Below are 10,076 nucleotides of genomic sequence, written 5' to 3'. Positions count from 1 at the left end.
TCAAGGACGAACGGTTGTTTTAGAGGTGGAGAATGTGATGACCTGATAAGTCATCTTATGAATTAAAATCAAATTCTGTGTTTCGAGGCTTTAAAATCCTCGTTTTTTCCTCCTTAGTTTGCGTGTGTAGTCCGAGTGTGTTTCTGAAAAGCTTTTGTGTTGAAAGTTGATAAAAAAAAAGAAATTCTTAATGTTTGATCTTGTTGGTATCGGGTTATTATTTTGGTTCCGGAGCCTGGTACAGGTTCAATACAATATTTAAGACTTGTATGTGAAATTTGATGAAATACGAAGTTGGTTTGACGTGATTCGGACGTCCGGTTGAGAAAATAGAAATTTCAAAGTGTTCTTGAGAATTTCATTTGATTTGGTGCTAAATTCGTGATTCTAGGTGTTATTTTGGTGATTTGATCGTGCGAGCAAGTTCGTATGATATTTTAAGACTTGTGTGCATATTTGGTTTGGAGCCTCGAGGGCTTGGGTGAGTTTCGGATAGGCTATGGAGTGTTTTGGACTTAGGAATCATAGCTGGTGTGCTTCAGGTCTGCAGACTTCGCATTTGCAAGGTCTGGCTCGAAAATGTGAGCCTCACATTTGTGAAGAAATTATTACATTTGCGAGTAGTGGAAGGGGAGGAGTAGCTTCACAATTGAGAAGAAACTGATCGTATTTGCAATCCTGGCGGTTCACGTTTGCGGACCATGGGTCGCATTTGCGATGTTAGCAGGCCCAAGTAAATCTTCGCATTTGCGGGGTTCGCAAATATCACATATACGATACCTGCAACTGGTCAAAATGATTTTGGATGGGATTTTTCATTCATTCTTCAAATTTTCAAAACCTAGAACACAAGAGGCGATTTTCCATAGACTTCTTCTTCCCCAAATCATAGGTAAGTGATTCTTAACTAGTTTCTTTCAATCTTTCGGTTCATTTTACAAGATTTCAACCTAGAATCTAAGTTTTCATGGTGGAATTGGAAATTTTTGGGTAGAAATTTGGGATTTCGAAATTTGGGGATTTAGACCTCAAATTGAGGTTGGATTCCAAAACTAATTGCATATCCGGATTCAGGGGTGAATGAGTAATTGGATTTTGGTCCAAATTTTGGGTTAGGACCAAGCGGGCCCGAGTTTTGACTTTTGTTGTCTTTTTCAATAATGACCTAAATTGAATCCTTTGTTATCGTGGGTGATTCCTAAGGCTTATTTTGAAACGTTTGGTTGGTAATTTACTAGATATTGTTGGTTCGGAAAGCCAAAGCTGTGATTGAGTTGTGAGTGGCCTTTGATTCGAGGTAAGTGGCTTGCCTAACCTTGTGTGGGTAACTCCCCTTAGAATTTGGTACAGTTTGATATGTGAGCACCGTGTACGTGAGGTGACGAGTGTGTACACGGGCTATTTGTTGAAAATCCCCATTTTCATTAAGAAAATATCTGTTTTTCCTTTAATTGAGCAACACTAGCATATGTAACTATTCTGTATAGCTTAGGAAAACATGCTTACGTGCCTTAACTACCTTAATTGCCTTAACTGTCTATCTGAACATTATGCAACATGTTTCAGTGAAATTTCCTGTTCTTCTTTGCTCGGACTTAGTCTAAATAGTGGCTTCTTGTTGTAACTGTTATCTCTATTTGGTTGAGCTGCATATTTATTTTCGGACTATGGAATGGTATTCCAGGAGATTCCCTTGTACTGTATATTTAATTTGAGACTATGAAATGGTATTCCGGGATATCCCCCAGCACAGCATATTTACTTTAGAACTACGGAACAGTATTTCGGGAGATGCCCCTACACATTTACTTTTGGGATTATGGGAAGGTATCCCAGGAGATCCCTCTGTTGCTATTATTGTATTTTGAGTTGTTGGTTTCCATTGAGTTCTATCCATGTTAGATTTTCGTATTTACTGTATTGTAATATTCTTTCTGTCTTAATTCATTATATTTAAACCAGTAGAGCTCGGACCTGATCTCGTCACTACTCGATCGAGGTTAGGCTTGGCACTTACTGGGTATCGTTGTAGTGTACTCATGCCCTTTCATGCACATGTTTTTCGTGTGCAGATCCAGGTACCTCATGTAGTTGCATTACCAGTGAGACAAGATGACTGTAGAGACTTCAAGGTATATCTGCCGCGTTCGCAGACCTCGAAGTCCCTATCTATTCCACCCCATGTCAACCCTTCTTATATTTTCTTCTTTTATTAGACTCTGGAGTATGGGAGTACTGTTTCTTTCTTTAGCTTGTGACTTATGACATTTCGGGTTTTGTGAGAGCTTATGTATTGTCCGAAAGTGATTATTGTATATGCCGAGCGATCGCATTTCCTTGTTTAAATTTAATTATTAGTTGATAGCTTTTATATTTTTGTTCTTTTATCCGCAAATTTTAGGCTTACCTAGTAGTAGAGACTAGGTGCCGTCATGACGGTTCACGGAGGGAGAACTAGGGTTGTGACACTAAATCTCAAAGATTCCGGAAATTTTCGAAGGAAATTGTTACGCATAACCTTAGGAACATAAATATATGATTTTCACTAAGTTCCATAATCATTTTAGTGGTAAAATCTCATTTTTATCAAAACCCTAGGTTTTCACCTAAACCCATGATTTCTACCAATGCACATGTTATAATCTACCCATAAACTATATATTTAACTCACATTGTGTAGGAATCACTTACCTCAAAGTGTTGGGTGAAATCCCCTCCTTAAGAGCTCCAAGGATCGCCCAACAATGGAATAAAATGAGTCAAAAATGCCTAAGTCCCGTATTAAATGGAGGCCACTTCCCCCAGCGATTTCCGCATATGCGGTCATAGGGCCACATCTGCAGTCCCGCTTCCGCAGACAAGGTCCGCTTCTGCAAAAATAACCCGGGCCGGCTGGGTCGCATCTGCGGTCGGTTAACTGTTTCTGCGGTCCCGCTTCTGCGGAGGAGGGGCTGCATCTGCGGAACCTGGGTTGCCCTTCCTTGGCCGCTTCTGCGATGCGGGTCCTGCACCTGCAAGATCTACTTGCAGCCGACCAAGCGCAGGTGCGGTTATGACAGATCTGGGGAACTTCAGCTCATACTCCAAGTTTCTAACTTGGTCCGAGCCTCGTTCAATTGACACTCGGGGCCCCAGGGCCCTGCCCGAACATACCAACAAGTTTGAAATCATAAAACAGACTCGCTCGAACTCTCGGAACACCCGAAACAACATTAAAACTAAGAATCACACCCTTAAACTAATTGAATCAAACTTAAGAACTCCAAGTTCTTCAATTTACTTTCAATGCGCCGAAATGTACTTATACTACCCGAAATGACACAAAATTTTGCGTGCAAGTCTTAAATAATATTAAGAAACTATTCCCGATCTCGAAATTCAATTCGGACCTCGATATCACAAAACCCACTCCAAACCAAATTTAAAGAACTTTAAAATCCTTCAAGAACTAACTTTCACAATTAGGCGCCAAAACGCTCCCGAGTCATCCAAAACCCGATCCGAACATACACCTAAGTCTGAAATCATCATATGAACCTACTTGAACCGTCAAATCCTAATTCTGAGATCGTTTACTCAAAATATTGACCGAAGTCAAACTTGCCCTTTTAAGCCAACCTTAAAGAACCAAGTGTTCCGATTTAACCCCGGACTCTCCCAAATCCCGAACTGACCATCCTTGCAAGTCATAAATTAATAAAAACAAATACGGGAAGGGTTCAAGAAAGCAAAACGACCTGTTGGGTCGTTAAATAACTTCGAGGATGCTTTCCACATCAGCATAGAATCTGAAATTAGCAGCCTTGGTGGAAGTTGATCTGGAGTTTATTTTCTTTGAAGCTATTTCAATGTTCTTGAATTTTTGTGACTGAAAAGTTGAGATGAGAGGTAGAGATTGTATCACTGGGCATGCCAGACTTTGTAGACAATAAATTGCATCGAGAAAATAAAATCAAGACCGAAAAATTTTGCGACAATCGTAGTATTTGATTTCAAATAATATGAGTGTACAATATCTTTGAATCCTCCGATTCTTCTTTCCAATAGTAAATAAATTCAAGGTCTATTAAGCTTGATCTTGAATATATACTTGTTGCCACGAACGATGATCTTGAATTCAACTAGCACGAACTTTGATTTGAACTTGTACTTCTTGAATCTTGAATTGTTCTTCGTTCTTGAGCTTGAACTTGATTTCTTGAACTTGAACTTGATTGTTTGAAGCTTGAAACTTGTAAAGAAATTTACAGCGTTTGATCCACGAACTCTCTCTTACTTCTTGTTATAACTTCTGGTCCCTTTTTTGAGTTATGAAGACCCCTATTTATAGTTGTAGAGAGAAGAGTTGTGATGAGAACAAACTCTTTCCGACCAATCAAAGTGAAGCGCGACAAGGCCGCATTTAATTGACCAGAACATGTCACTTGCAAATATGACGCGATTTCATTAGTCTTTTAATTTGACTTGGCAAGCCTTGTTATTTTGACACGTGGCATGATCCTATTAGATGTTCCTTTTTTACTTGGCGTAACACGTTATTTGACACATGGTACTACGCCTCTAGGAAGATGACATCTTGGGTCTAATGAAGTAGGCTCATCATTTGTAGCCCAATTAAATGGGTTAACCCAACAACTTTAGAACTATTTATTTAATCCATATGTATTGGACTTATATAACTTAATTATATTAGCCCATAATATTTACTTGAACTATATATCTTGAATTTAAAATAATATAGTCAAATATGAATAAAAATCCAATAAAATTTAGATGCCTACAATCATATTCTTGCCTCTCGAATAAATAATTTAATAACTTAATCACTTCTAGTAATTAATTTATGCGCTAAGAAACAAGTAGGCGCGCTTTAACTTCTTTATTCACGGACTCACGTGCGTAGCGTGATGTCTAACATTCAATATTTTAAATCAATAATTTTGTACCATATCCAATAGCTTTAAATAGTCCTAATTTTATTAATCCCAATAATCGCGGATTCGCTTGCGTAGCATGATAGTAACCTTTAATAAATTTCAAAATTAATTTTCTCAAGCACGAATGTAGTAATTTCTCAAATGTACTACAAATAATTGATTGTCATGATTTCGGATTTGCTTGTGAGGCGCGATTATGATAAGTTAATTAATTTTACTTTCGATCACGCATTCTCTTGCGTATCCAAATCATTCTTCAATAATTCTTAATCAAAATATAAAATCGGATAGGTAAAACATGAAAATCAAATAAAGTATAGTTTATTCAAAATTAATTCAAGCATATTTTAGTCAATAAAAGCGACCGTGCTAGAACCATGGAACTCGGGGAATGCCTTTTACCTTCTCCCCGGTCAACAGAATTCCTTACCCGAGCTTTATTTTTTCAGACCAACATTAAAAAAGTCAAATCTTCCTTTGAATAAGGATTCAAATAAAATATGACTTGGAACACCCAAAAATCAATTCTAAGTGGTGACTATGAATAATAATAATCCATACTTAAAATATATCACTTTAATTGGAAAAACCCTTTAACCCACAACAATCCATAACGTATTTATCTTTTGGGTAAAAAGGGATTGTGACAATGTCACGATCCGGATTTCCCACTTTCGGGAGTCGTGATGGCGCCTACTCATGAAAGCTAGGCAAGCCGAGAGTTACAAATTTTATTACCCTTTTTACTTAGCCTTTTAACAGTTCAATATAACATGCGATCAACAGCGAAAATACCATAATAATAAAATGAATGCGGAAGACAAAATTTGATAATATCACTAGATACTAATACGGAAATCCAAATACAACTCTACCCAGAATTTGGTGTCACAATGTCACGGACTATTTACGAATACTACAAACAGTGGTCTGAAAGAAAATAATACAAATATGTCTCTGAACTGCATAAAAACAGAATGAAAAGATAAAAGGGGACGCCAAGGCCTGCGGACGCCTGCAGGACTACCTCGGGCCTCCTGATGGACTGAAGGCAGCAACCTCACCGTGGTCCAAAAGCTCCAGCACCGGGATCTGCACACAGTGTAGAGTGTAGTATCAGCACAACCGACCCCATGTTTTGGTAAGTGTCGAGCCTAACCTCGGCGAAGTAGTGATGAGGCTAGGACAAGACTACCAAATAAACATGTGCAGTTATATCATATACAACAAGTAATAACGACAGAAACTAGCAGTTTAAGATGGGAAGGGGAAACATGCTCGGGGGAAATATCATGTTCAAACAGAAATTCAGTAAAGAAGCGTACAGTACACCAAAATTCAACTATAAGAAAGAATAAGGAAATCAATGACAAATGCACGGCATCACCCTTCGTGTTTTTACTCTCGTTCTCTCCATAAAAATCAATATAATCGGCACGGCATCACCTTGCGTGCTTTTACATTTACAAAATCGGCACGGTATCACCCTTCGTGCATTAACACTCACTCACAATATCACGCACGGCATCACCCTCCGTGCTTTTACACTCATCCTTAACCAAGCAACAATCACAAAGCAATTCGGGCAAGGGAATAAATAAAATCACAATAGAATCCCGGCAAGGGAACAATAGTATAACAATAATATCCCGGCAAGGGAAACAATGTCATGAGCAATAACATCCCGTCAAGGAAAATAATATCAAAAGCAATAACATCCCGGCAAGGGAAACAATATCAAAAGAAATAACATCTCGACAAGGGAGACAATATCATAAACCTCTTCTCTTTTCAACAATTACTTCACAACTTAATTCTCAACTTGAGTCAACGCTCTACAATTCCCAATTACCAATAATACTTCCACAAGCCTTGTTCAACATTATAAATCATCATATTAAGCATGGACAATACAAAATGGAGTCACATCAATCATTGAAATCATGTGAAAAGATGTTATGGATTGAAGAAAATGAGTTAGAAATGACTTACTAATGAATTGGAGAAGTTGAAGTCTTTGAAAAATCACCCAAGTTGTTTTTAGGGTTTGAAGAGTTGTAAAAATGAATGAAATCTCGTCAAAGTCCCAATTAACTGGTCTCAGATATTGCAATTGTGACCAGGGTTCGCAATTGCGAACCCCTTTGAAACCTGCTATCGTCGCATTTGCAAAGAATTAGTCGCATTTGCGACTCAGCCCTTTTCGCATTTGTGATCAAGGCCTTCCCAGGCTTGGTTCACATTTGCGACGCCTGGGTCGCAATTACCAAGCATGAAAACTTTGCAATTGCAAAGCCTAGCCTCGCAATTGTGAGATCAGAGGCCTAGGCAAAAATACCAGATACCAGCAATCTATCCTAAGTCCAATTTCACTCCGTGGCCTATTCAAAACTCACCCGAGCCCTCGGAGCTCCAAACCAAACATGCACGCAAGTCCAAAGACATCATACAGACTTGCTCGTGCGATCAAATCTTCAAAATAACATCAACAATTATAAATTAAACCTCATATTCATGAAATCACTCAAGAACATCAAATTTCCATTTTCTCAAATAAAGGTCCGGTTTATACTAAACGAACTCCGATTCTTACCAAACTTCACATATTCAACTTAATTATTTGTGATGATCCGGCCAGTTGTCTCATAAGTTACTGCTTCATTTCCCCCATTTCTTTATGCTTCGTTATCCGTTTTTTGTGGTATCGGGTTAGTCGGATCGAATCCAGAATGATTTTGGTAAGGTTTGAGACAGCTAGTCTCTTTTAAGGAGGTTTAAGTTGGAAAAGTCAACCGGATGTAGACTTAGGTGTTAGAGGGATCGGATGTGAGTTTCGATGGTTCGGTTAGCTTCGGGAGGTGATTTATGACTTAGGAGCGTGATTGAAATAGGTTTTGGAGGTTTGGAGTAGATTTAGGCTTGAATTGGCGAAGTTGATATTTTGGCGATTTCCGGTTGGTAGGCGAGATTTTGGTATAGGGGTCGGAATGGAATTCCGAGAGTTGCAGTAGTTCCATTGTGTCATTTTGGATGTATGTGCAAAATTTAAGGTCATTAGCACGTGGTTTGGTTGTGTTTTGATCAAAAGCAAAATTTGGAAGATTTTAGAAACTTAGGCTTGAATCCGATGTGTTTTGGTAGATTTGATGTTGTTGGATCTGTTTTGATGATTGGAACAAGTTTGAATAAGGTATTGGGTTATGTTTGTGCTTTGGGTTGAGGCCCCGGGGGCCTCGGGGTGATTTCAGAAGGTTAACGGAGGAGTTGAGATGTTATTGCAGTTGCTGAAGTTTTGGAGCTTCTGGTATTTTCGCACTTGCGGTTTAGGGACCGCAGGTGCGGCGCCGAATATGCGATGGAGTGGCCGTAGAAGCGGATTATGAGGATTTGTCAGTGACCGCAGAAGCGGTAAGGATGGTCGCATCTGCGGAGCCGCAGATGCGGAAGGCGTATCGCAGATGCGACTTTTGGGTTGTTAGTGATTTCCGCATAAGTGGAGGAATTAACCGCAAATGCGGTACCGCAGAAGCGGGTGTCCCTGGGCTTCCTTCACGATTTTCGAAGGTTTTCACCATTTTTGAACACGGATTCAGGAGCATTGGGCGATTTTGAAGAGAGAAATCAAGGAGACTTCGTTAAGGTAAGGATTTTGGACCAAAAAACATTTCTATAGTAGTATTTCATAGATTAAGGCTGTAATTAAAGGAATTAAAGGGATAAAAATGGAGGATCAGAGCTTGAGTTTAACAAGTCTTTAAAGAAGTATTTAAGGGGTCATTTGGACTCCGATTCTAGTATTCTTGATATGTATGAACTCGTGGGGAGATAAGGAATCTATTGGTGCGAGAATTTCTAAATTTCGAGATGTGGGCCCGGGGGTCGAGTTTTGGTAATTTTGGGATTTGTGCCATTTATTGATCATTTTCGCTTGGGCTTTATTCCCTTAGCATATTTTGACGTCCTCGTTCTGATTTTGGATAGATTCGACGTGCGAGAAGGCCGATTCGAGGGGCAAGGGCGTCGCGAGCTAGAGATTTAGCCGGTTTGAGGTAAGTAATGATTGTAAATGATGTTCTGAGGGTTTGAAACCCTGGATTGCACATCATAGTGCTATGTTGAGGTGAGACACACGCTTAATGACGACCGTGGAGTCGTGCACTATTGGGGATTATGACTTGGTTCGTCCTGGTTGATGATTTTACCGCGTATTTGACTGAAACTTAATTGCTATCATCATTATTTGGGCTGAATGCCATATTTGGGCTTCGTGCCAACTATTTGAACCCTTCGGGGATTTTTATTACTATTTCCATTTTTTGACTTATTACTTGAACTCGGCCATGTTATTTTTCGCTGTTTTACTACTCATCCATTTTTACTTAGTTTTGAGACTTAAATGATATTTTAAACGATGTTTGGGCTGAGAAACACTGTTTTACCATTGCCCGAGGGGCTTGCGATGATTTTTGACTGAGTAAGGTCGAGGGCCTATATTGTGAGGAAACACTGATATTGATTGGAGGCCGAGGGCCTGAGATATGTACGCCACGAGGTGGCTTTATTGATATGAGACCGAGGCCTAAATTTGATGCCATGAGATGGCTTATTATTGCGCTTGGGCCGTAAGGGGCCCCTCCAGGAGTCTGCACACCCCCAGTGAGCATGGGTACCCATTGTGATGTGAGATTGAGCCCGAGGAGCTAGTATTGTTCTGAGATGTTGCCCAAGGGGCGGATTTGCTGATACTGTGCCCGAGGGGCGAACTTTTATTTCTTTACTTTACCTTAATTACCTGTCAATTACTTGTTTACTTGTTGAAAGAAGTTTTACTTGATTTTTCACTGGTTTGTTGCTTTTAAATGATATTTTACTGCTTCATTATAGAATGTCGTGTGCCTTACGTGTTTTCATACTTTCAGTCGTTATTTACATTTGTTACTCACTGAGTTGGAGTACTCACTTTACTTCATGCACCCTTGTGTGCAGATTCAAGCGTTGTTGATCTTGCCAGTGCGAGTTGAGAGCTCCCGGCGGATATTCGGAGTTCACGAGATAGCTGTTTGACGTCCGCAGACCCGTGTTTCTCCCTCTTTATCATTTCTATCTCATATCAGACTCTTGTACTAGTTGTAGACCTTT

This window comes from Nicotiana sylvestris, chromosome 1 (assembly GCF_000393655.2).
Source record: "Nicotiana sylvestris chromosome 1, ASM39365v2, whole genome shotgun sequence".
NCBI lineage: Eukaryota > Viridiplantae > Streptophyta > Magnoliopsida > Solanales > Solanaceae > Nicotiana > Nicotiana sylvestris.
The sequence above is the reverse complement of the archived record's forward strand: the minus strand, read 5'-3'. Positions refer to the sequence as shown.